This window comes from Triticum dicoccoides, chromosome 6B (genome assembly GCF_002162155.2).
Source record: "Triticum dicoccoides isolate Atlit2015 ecotype Zavitan chromosome 6B, WEW_v2.0, whole genome shotgun sequence".
Taxonomy (NCBI): domain Eukaryota; kingdom Viridiplantae; phylum Streptophyta; class Magnoliopsida; order Poales; family Poaceae; genus Triticum; species Triticum dicoccoides.
The window spans coordinates 682,028,822-682,038,499 of NC_041391.1; positions in this window are offsets into that span (position 1 = coordinate 682,028,822).

Sequence of the window (9,678 nt, forward strand, 5' to 3'; positions counted from 1 at the left end):
CATTTTCATGCCCTGTTCGACGTGCTATATCTCAATGCATACTGCTCCGTTTCGTGCGTGTAATATGTCAAACTATTCATCTCAACGAGTACTTCATTTCATTCCATTGCATCATGTTCATTTGAGCTCATCTTGATGCCTGAATCATTGTTGCAAGAGTGCTTCATAATGTTGTCTGCTGTCTGTTAACAGAACATGCATTTTTGTCATTTTTGCCATGATTGATGTGTGCATCCTATGAGGTTGATGTCTACATGTGTTTTGATCTATGATATGTCTTCTTTACAGAGGTGCTTAGCATGTATTTTTGTGATCAATGTGGTGACTAGCACAAGCATGCAAACTAGGCATCGTGATGTTACTGATTTTAGTCCCTGTTCTGCTGTTATTTTTATGTCTTATAAACTTGATGCTACAGAGATATCCATGCTTATTTTGAGATACTTCAGTAAGGATGTTTTGAACATGTGGTTGTCCTCTATACATTCATGCCCCTGGTTGCAATTATGGAGTAGTCTAGAATGTCATTTTCGTGCTCTACTTTTGCTTCAAAATGTTTCCTGGCAGATTGTTTACATGTTATTCAATTTTGCCAAGGGTGTTGTAGTTGATCCATGTACCCTATGATCTTGATATTGCCATGCTTAGCTTCACAAACATGTCTTCTTACTGTTGGTTGGCTTGCCATGCCATGTATTGCTCTGTGGTGAGTGATACAAGCTCATCAACATGCCTTCATAATTCTGTTCCTGCCATGTATGAATCTGTAATATAACTTGCCATGTTTACGTGGGTGCCATCATATTTTCTGATCCTTTTTGGCTCATGGTCAGTAAAGGACTTTTGATCTATGAAATTAGTAGATTCATGCCATTCCTTTGTTTGCCATGATAAGTTCCTGTAACATGTTGTTTGATAGCTCTAAACATTGCAACCTGATGTTATTTTCTGCAAAGTCTGAACTGTTATTATTTGCAATCTTGCCATGTGTGTTTGAGCATGTTCTAGTGATTTCTGGAGATAGTTCAGTGTTCATGTTTTGTTGTGCTTTACCTGTACATCATGTCCATGCCTTTTGGTCTCATGTTGAGATGCTGTAGCATGTTGTTTTGATGCTTGCAATATGCCTAGTTGTTGTTTTGGACAGATTGTTGCTATAACTTGTTTCATGTGTGTGTGTTGAACCGTTGCTCCGTTTTGAGTGTGCTCTATATGAAACTTGCTTGATTTTGCATGTAGCTTCATATTATCATGTCGCATCCTTGTTTTGGTGTGTTTGCTTGATGTTTGGGTGCATTTAGCATCAATGTCATGTTTAACTTGTTTTGCTCATATCTTGTAGGCCATAGCTCCGAACTAAATGAACTTTATATGTAACTTGACTAGAATCTCGTGTAGATCATCTTTGTGCATCTTAACTTGATGTTTAACAACTTGAACATAAGGTTTATTCAGATCTGGCCCAACTTCGAAATTTGCATATGAGGACTTACCAGAATTGTTATATGTTGTTCCCGGCCTCATTTAAACTTGCCTTATCGTGTTATTCTTGTATGCATCATCTCTTGCCAGGAGTAGCTTCATGTAGCTTTGTCATGCATCATGCTTGTTGTGCATCATGTCTTGTCTATGTGTGGTGTGTTTACTATGTTGTGTGCTTCTTCTCGATAGTTCCTGTTTCGTTGCGATCGTGAGGATTCGTTCGTCTACGCTTGGTTCGTCTTCGTGGCTTCATCTTCTTCATGGACTCCTTCTTCTTCCTTGGAGGATTTCAGGCAAGATGACCGCTACCCTGGATCTCACTACTATCATTGCTATGCTAGTTGCTTCGTTCTATCGCTATGCTGCGTTACCTATCTTTTGCTCCTCAAGCCTCCCAAATTGCCATGAACCTCTAACCTTTGACACCCTTCCTAGCAAACCGTTGCTTGGCTATGTTACCGCTTTGCTCAGCCCCTCTTATAGCGTTGTTAGTTGCAGGTGAAGTTGAAGATTGCTCCATGGTGGACAGGATTTTGTTGGGATATCACAATATCTCTTATTTAATTAATGCATCTATATATTTGGTAAAGGGTGGAAGGCTCGTCCTTATGCCTGGTGTTTTGTTCCACTCTTGCCGCCCTAGTTTTTCGTCATACCGGTGTTATATTCCCAGATTTTGCGTTCCTTACGCGGTCGGGTGATTTATGGGACCCCCTTGACAGTTCGCTTTGAATAAAACTCCTCCAGCAAGGCCCAACCTTGGTTTTACCATTTGCCTCACCACCACCTATATTTCCCTTGGGAGTAATTAACCCAAGGGTCATCTTATTTTAGCCCCCCCGGGCCAATGCTTGTCTAAGTGTGTGTCGAAACTAGAGCACCGTGCGGGACCATCCCTTGGCAACTTGGGTTACGTCGGTACCTATACGCTTAGCTTATCCGGTGTTGCCCTGAGAACGAGATATGTGCAGCTCCTATCGGGATTGTCGGCCCATGGGCGGTCTTGCTGGTCTTGTTTTACCATTGTCGAAATGTCTTGTAAACCGGGATTCCGAGTCTGATCGGGTCTTCCTGGGAGAAGGTATATCCTTCGTTGATCGCGAGAGCTTATCATGGGCTAAGTTGGGACACCCCTGCAGGGTATAATCTTTTGAAAGCCATGCCTGCGGTTATAGGCAGATGGGAATTTGTTAATGTCCGGTTGTAGATAACTTGACACCAGATCCGAATTAAAACGCATCAACCGTGTGTGTAGCCGTGATGGTCTCTTCTCGACGGAGTCTGGGAAGTGAACACGGTTTCTGGGTTATGTTTGACGTAAGTAGGAGTTCAGGATCACTTATTGATCATTGCTAGTTTCACGACCGTTCCGCTTGTTCTCTTCTCGCTCTTATTTGCGTATGTTAGCCACCATATATGCTTAGTCGCTGCTGCAGCCTCACCACTTTACCCCTTCCTTTCCCATTAAGCTTTGCTAGTCTTGATACCCATGGTAATGGGATTGCTGAGTCCTCGTGGCTCACAGTTTACTACAACAATAGTTGCAGGTACAGGTTGTGCGATCTTCTTGACGCGAGAGCGATGTTTGCTTGTGCTGGAGTTCTTCTTCTTCTTCTTCTTCGATCAGGGGATAGGTTCCAGGTCGGCAGCCTGGGCTAGCAGGGCGGATGTCGTTTGAATTTCTGTTTGTGTTTCATCCGTAGTCGGATGATGCTCTTATGTATTGTGATGCTGTATTCGTGTGGCATTGTATGCCTTATGTATGTATCCCCATCTATTATGTAATGTTGATGTAATGATATCCACCTTGCAAAAGCGTTTCAATATGCGGGTCTATCCTTAGTGGGACCTTCGTGTTCCTTTTGGATAGGGTCGCATATTGGGCGTGACATATATGTGCGGCCGTGCGTGGAGAGACGTGGGATGAACCCACGTCCAAGTTGGTAGCCCATGATTCGACATCTCAGATCATGGCCCTACCTGTCAAAGACTCTCCGTTCCTGACCGGCAAAAAGAAGCGCATAGGAGTGAGCTTGGCTCGGCTCAATCCCGCAACCCGCGGCGCGGCGCGTCGTGACGAGGCGTGGCATGGCGAGGCGAGCAGAGGAGGAGGAGTGCACGAGGGCTTCTTTTCTTCTCAAGCTCCAATAACATGAGAAAGAGAATCCCTTATAAACCACTCCAACTCTCCTTCCACTAGCATGGTGGGACTAAACTTCCCGCCACCTTGTCATGCCACCTACATGGGCCCTTATAGATTAAATCTGAAATTGTCATATGGGCTCTAGGCCCATCTCATATTTCAACAATCCCCCACCAGATCTCAGGGGGCCACTTTGTCCTTTGTTCCAAACGCTGTTTTGATATACCAGCCTCTTAGTGGAGACCGATTAAGGTTGAGCTCCACCTAGACTAAGTAGTTACACTCCTTCACAACTGAACAATGGACTATGCCTTGAATTGTCAGTTTGGCGTCAAGAAGTTTCACCACAAGTCTCACTGATATGACCCCTCGGGTGGAGCATATTAGTCACACTCCTGGCCTGTTCATGAGCTTGCTAGAGATCACCCCAATCTCATAGACTGTGACCAGCAGTCGGGCTCATATAGGTGTGTTCCTCCAAAGATCGCTCTATAGGATAGCATCTTGCTTATACATATAAGACTTGGAACACATTAAGACAGTAGTTATCCTTCCATACAGTTTCCGAGAGTATTGCATCTCCAACAGAGTGGGTTAGTAAGGTTACTCTCCTCAGTTCACCACTGGCTTGTTTCCCCAGGTCCTACTTCACGGGATCTCCGATCACATAGGTTGGGCTACTACCATGGAAACTTATGTGGGTCTCATACCCATCTCCCTTGATGCGCTATCTATCAAAACACGTGATAGCCCTTTAGTAAAGGGATCTGCCAGATTCTTAGCCGTTTGGATATAATCCAACACTATCACTCCGGAGTTTCTCAATTTTCCGACAGCTTTCAATCTCATTCTTATGTGTTTGTTGGACTTCATGTTGTCCTTTGAACTCTTCACTTTGACAATAACTATTTGATTGTCACAGCTCATAAGGATGGCCGGAACTGGCTTCTCAACCACTTGCAAGTCCATCAACAGATCTTGAAGCCATTCTGCTTCACCACCCGATGTGTCTAATGTTGTTAGTTCTGCTTCCATTATCGATCTTGTTAAGATCGTTTGCTTGCAAGACTTCCAGGAAACAGCACCACCTCCAAGAGTAAACATATACCCTGTTGTGGCCTTCATCTCATCAGCATCAGAGATCCAATTCGCATCACTATACCCTTCAAGTACCGACGGGTATCCGATATAGTGAAGTCCATAGTTCATAGTACCTTTCAGATAGCGCATAACTCTCTCAATAGCATGCCAATGTACATCACCCGGATTGGAAACAAACCGGCTCAGTTTGCTCACAGCAAACGCGATGTCAGGCCTCGTTGCACTTGCTAGTTACATGAGTGAACCAATGATTTGAGAGTATCTCAGTTGATCCTTAGTTGTGCCTTCGAACTTTCGGACCAACACACTAGGATCATATGGTGTTTGAGATGGTTTGCAGTCCGAATATCCAAAGCGACTCAACACCTTCTCAACATAATGGGATTGTAGAAGTGTAATCCCACCCTCATCATCTCTCAATAGCTTGATGTTCAAGATAACATCAGCCACACCAAGGTCCTTCATCTCAAAGTTCTGAGATAGGAAAGACTTAACCTCCCCGATCAACTTGAGATTAGTTCCAAATATTAGTATGTCATCAACATACAAACACAGTATAACTCCTTCGCCGCCACCATAGCGATAGTATACACATTTGTCGGCCTCATTAACAACAAAGCCAACAGATGTCAACGTTTCATTAAACTTGTCATGCCATTGCTTAGGCGCTTGTCTCCGGCCATATAAAGATTTCACCAACTTACACACCTTTCCTTCCTGACCATCTATCACAAAGCCATCAGGTTGTTGCATATAGATTTTCTCCTTTAGCTCTCCGTTCAGGAAAGCCGTCTTAACATCCATCTAATGAATGAGAATACCATGCGAGGCCGCCGACGAGAGTAATACTCGAATGGTGGTCAGTCTGGCCACATGTGAATAAGTGTCGAAGAAATCTTCTTCTTCTTTCTGGGCGTAGCCCTTGGCCACAAGCCTAGCCTTGTACTTTTCTATCGTATCATCGGGCCTAAGCTTCTTCTTGAACACCCACTTACATCCCAATGGTTTGCAACCATAAGGACGCTCAGTAAGCTCCCAAGTCCCGTTAGCCATGATGGAATCCATCTCGCTACGGACCGCATCCTTCCAGTAGTCAGCTTCTGGAGATGCATACGCTTCTGAAATAGAAGTGGGACTATCCTCCACGAGGTATATGAAGAAATCATCACCAAAGGTCTTTACATTTCTTTGTCTCTTGCCCCTACCAAGGGTTTCCTCATTATCCTCCTCAGGATTTTCATCATGTGTTTCTTTATAATATTCCATCGGAATGGCAGGTTCAGGAGTCTCCTTAGATTCCTGTCTAGAAGTGCTCTGTACATCTCTCATGGGGAAAATGTCCTCAAAGAATGTAGCATCCTTAGACTGCATAATTGTACCGACCTTCATGTCAAGTACCTCAGATTTCACTACTAGAAATCTATAGCCAACACTATTCATAGCGTAGCCCAAATTAACACAGTCCATGGTTTTTGGTCCAAGCTTACGCTTTTTGGGGATCGGCACATTTACTTTCGCCAAGCAGTCCCAAGTTCGTAAGTACGAGAGTGTTGTCCTTCTCTCGGTCCACTTATCATAAGGAGTGATCTCGTTATCCTTTGTCGGAAGACTCGGAGCTTTATTCAGGACACGACAAGATGTCATTATAGCCTCCCCCCACCATGCCTTGGATAAACCCGACGTATCTAACATGGCGTTAACCAAATCAGTTAGAGTACAGTTTTTCCGCTCGGCAACCCCGTTTGACTGGGGTGATGTCAGGACCCCGACTCAATGCCACATCGATCTAGCATGTAACACCTCATATCACTTTGCGGCCTCATGCACGGTATCCCCACGGGTGTCGTCTTACCTTTTCCCGGGACCGTTTGCGCCTTTTGGCACACGTATATGATGGTGTCGCTAGCATCCATATGATAAGGAGCCCGGGCTGACATGGCTAGTCGTAAACCCAAAGTGGCACTAACTTACAGGGACAGGCATCCATGACCCAGCATCGAACGTGTCGGTCACCAGCGAGTGAATCCAGGCTGTAGCACTGGGCTAACAGTACTCCGGTAAACTGGGCTGTAGCGGGCTAACAGGACTCCGGTGTTCATCGCGTGACATTTCCCCGAAGGGACAGACACAGGAACAAAGAAGGACACATGCCGGCCAGCCTAAGTGTTCCGGAGCAGTAGCAAGCTACCAGGGCTCAGTGGAAGCACTAGGAGACATTTCCCGGTAAGAGAGATACTAAGGATAAACAACTAGAAAGTCAGATCCCACACATAGCAATACACATTACACGTACGCATAACATGCAAGTATGTGTTGTACAACATGGCATCACAACATAACTCAACAACTCATATAGGTAAGGCTCAAAGAGCCATCATCGCATTTATTGCAAACAGGGGTCACAAGACCCATCATTCATAGCATACAAACAACAAGCGGAAGCATTACATGTCTGAGTACAGACATCTACAAATGGAAAAGGCTGAAGAGCCTGACTATCTACAACATCCGATCAAGATCGTAGCTGAGGTACAAGCTACTCATCGAAGTCCACGAGAACACTAGTAAGACCGAAGTCTCCGCTGCAAAAAACATAAATAAAGCAACATGAGTACAAAGGTACTCAGCAAGACTTACATCAGATCCTATCATACATGCATTTGTATCAAGAGGGTAATGTGGGGTTTAGTTGCAGCAAGCCAGCTTTGACTCTGTGGCTATCCTATTCTACGACTACCAGAACTTCTTTGAGGTGATATGGCGCACACGAGTCCACTAATCACCACACAATACACAACTATGGATTCATCCCCGTCTCCCTACGAGAAGGCCATCCATAGCACTCACACTTGTCTTGAGAATTTTAGAGTATCCACTTCAAGTTGTCTATGTACCATGTAAGCATCCAAGAAGTCCATAACCGCGGACCCGGCTATTCGAATAGATCATGTTAACCCTGCAGGGGTGTACTTCTTCACACACGCTCTCGCCACTTACCGCCATATACACGTCATGTATCTCGGCAACCTTCAAGCGGAAGCCTGGCGAGGGTGTCGACCACGACCTGACTAACCACACAAGACTCTAGCCCAGGTTTATCGCCTATTTGGGTTCCATCCACAAGGAGATCCGGCCGGGCTTTCGCTCACGGCCCCAAACGATGTGTGCAGGGTTCCCAAGCCGACCATCCGGGTGCCAATCGGTATACCAGGCCACGTGTGCCTAGTCTGTCCCAAGCCCACCCTGCCGGGTGCCACTTGGTAGAAAAATAGCACTACCTACAAACACCAGAAACTAGTTGCTACTCCTGGACAGAGACCAAGTTGGTTAATAAGTCGAGAGAGTCAATTAAGGATCCCAATGTGTGGTAGTATCGAGTCATTGGACAACATACATAGAACTCAGTGCTTAAGGACGGTTCCAGTGAGACAACCCACCATGTACTCCTACATGGCCTCTCACCGCTACCTTTACCAAATCGTGTTCACACACTTCACTCTCAGCATCAGAACATATCGTAACACTCCAATTCATTCCCAATGAATCATACCTGACGCAACTCTAAGAAATAGCAGGCATAGCATGGTAGGAACACAACATGGCTCAAACAACTCCTACACATGCTAGTGGGTTTCAACTATTTACTGTGGCAATGACAGGTCATGCAGAGGAATGGGTTCAACTACCACAGCACAAAGTAGCAGATGAATCATTGTTGTCCTAATGCAATAACTGAGAGCAGGAGCGAGAGAGTAGGATTGTATCAGAATGAACAAGGGGGTTTGCTTGCCTGGTAAATCAACAAGGGAGGCACTGCTTCACAGACAGGTACTCTGGAACGTCTCCGGAGCAGGACCTATCAAGAAGGAACGGTGCTGGCAATCAATACACAATCATATGCAACAATATTATGCATGAACATGGCATGTAGATGTCATGCTGTTTGAGCTAATGCAACTAGTATTCAATTTGAATGAAGTCCATTTGAACCAAAGGTTCAAATGCATCTCCAAAATAAGCTCTTTATATAAGCCATTATAGTGTTTCACTTATACAGTAATTATAAGTTGTTTTATCATGCATGAAACTGGTACAAATGGATAGATTGCATTTTTCTAATAATTTTTCATATATAATTTATTTCAATCTGAGCTACGGTTGAATTGATATGAATTTTTGAAGTTTTGAATATTTTCTGGAATTTCCTGATTTATTTTAATTCCAGAAAATATATTATTGCGCCAGCATGACGTCAGCACGACGTCAGCAGTCAACTGCGGCTGACTGGGGACAAACCTGACGTGTGGGGTCCACACGTCAGTGTCATAGTTAGTTAACAGGGGGGTTAATTCTAATCTAACTTAGATTAGTGGCGCTGGTGCCCACTGTCAGTGCCAGGGGTTAGATTAGGTGGTGATTAGCTAATCACCTGGCCGACAGGACCCACCCGTCAGGCCGGCGAGGTCGTCGACGGCGACCTCAGGACGCGGCGGCGTCCGCGTTATAGGCCATGGGGGCGGCGGCTAAGGGCACTGGGGCGTAGCCCGGGCTCGTCCGCATCCAGGGGAGCAGACGGGAAGCCGCGGGGGCGCCGGAGCTTGCCGGAGCGGGCTCGCGGCGGTGGCCGGAGCTCGGCTCAAGCGGGCGCGCAGCTATGGCGCACAGGGAGGCAGGAGAGGAGGGGGAACCGACGCGGGAGAGCTCACAGGGGACCGGAAGAGGCAACGACGAGCTCGGGGAAGGCGCTGACGGCGGCGAGCGGCGACGGAGATCCACGGCGGCCAGAGGTGAAGAAGGCGATGGCGATGGTGTTGAAGGGCGCTACAGCTTGTTTGGCTCGTCGGAGAGAACGAGGGAGACACAGCGGAGCTTCTGGGCACGACGGAGGGGCGAGGGGACGGCAGGGAGCGCATCGGCGGTGAGCTGTGGCGGCGGCAGCGCTTCGGGCGCGG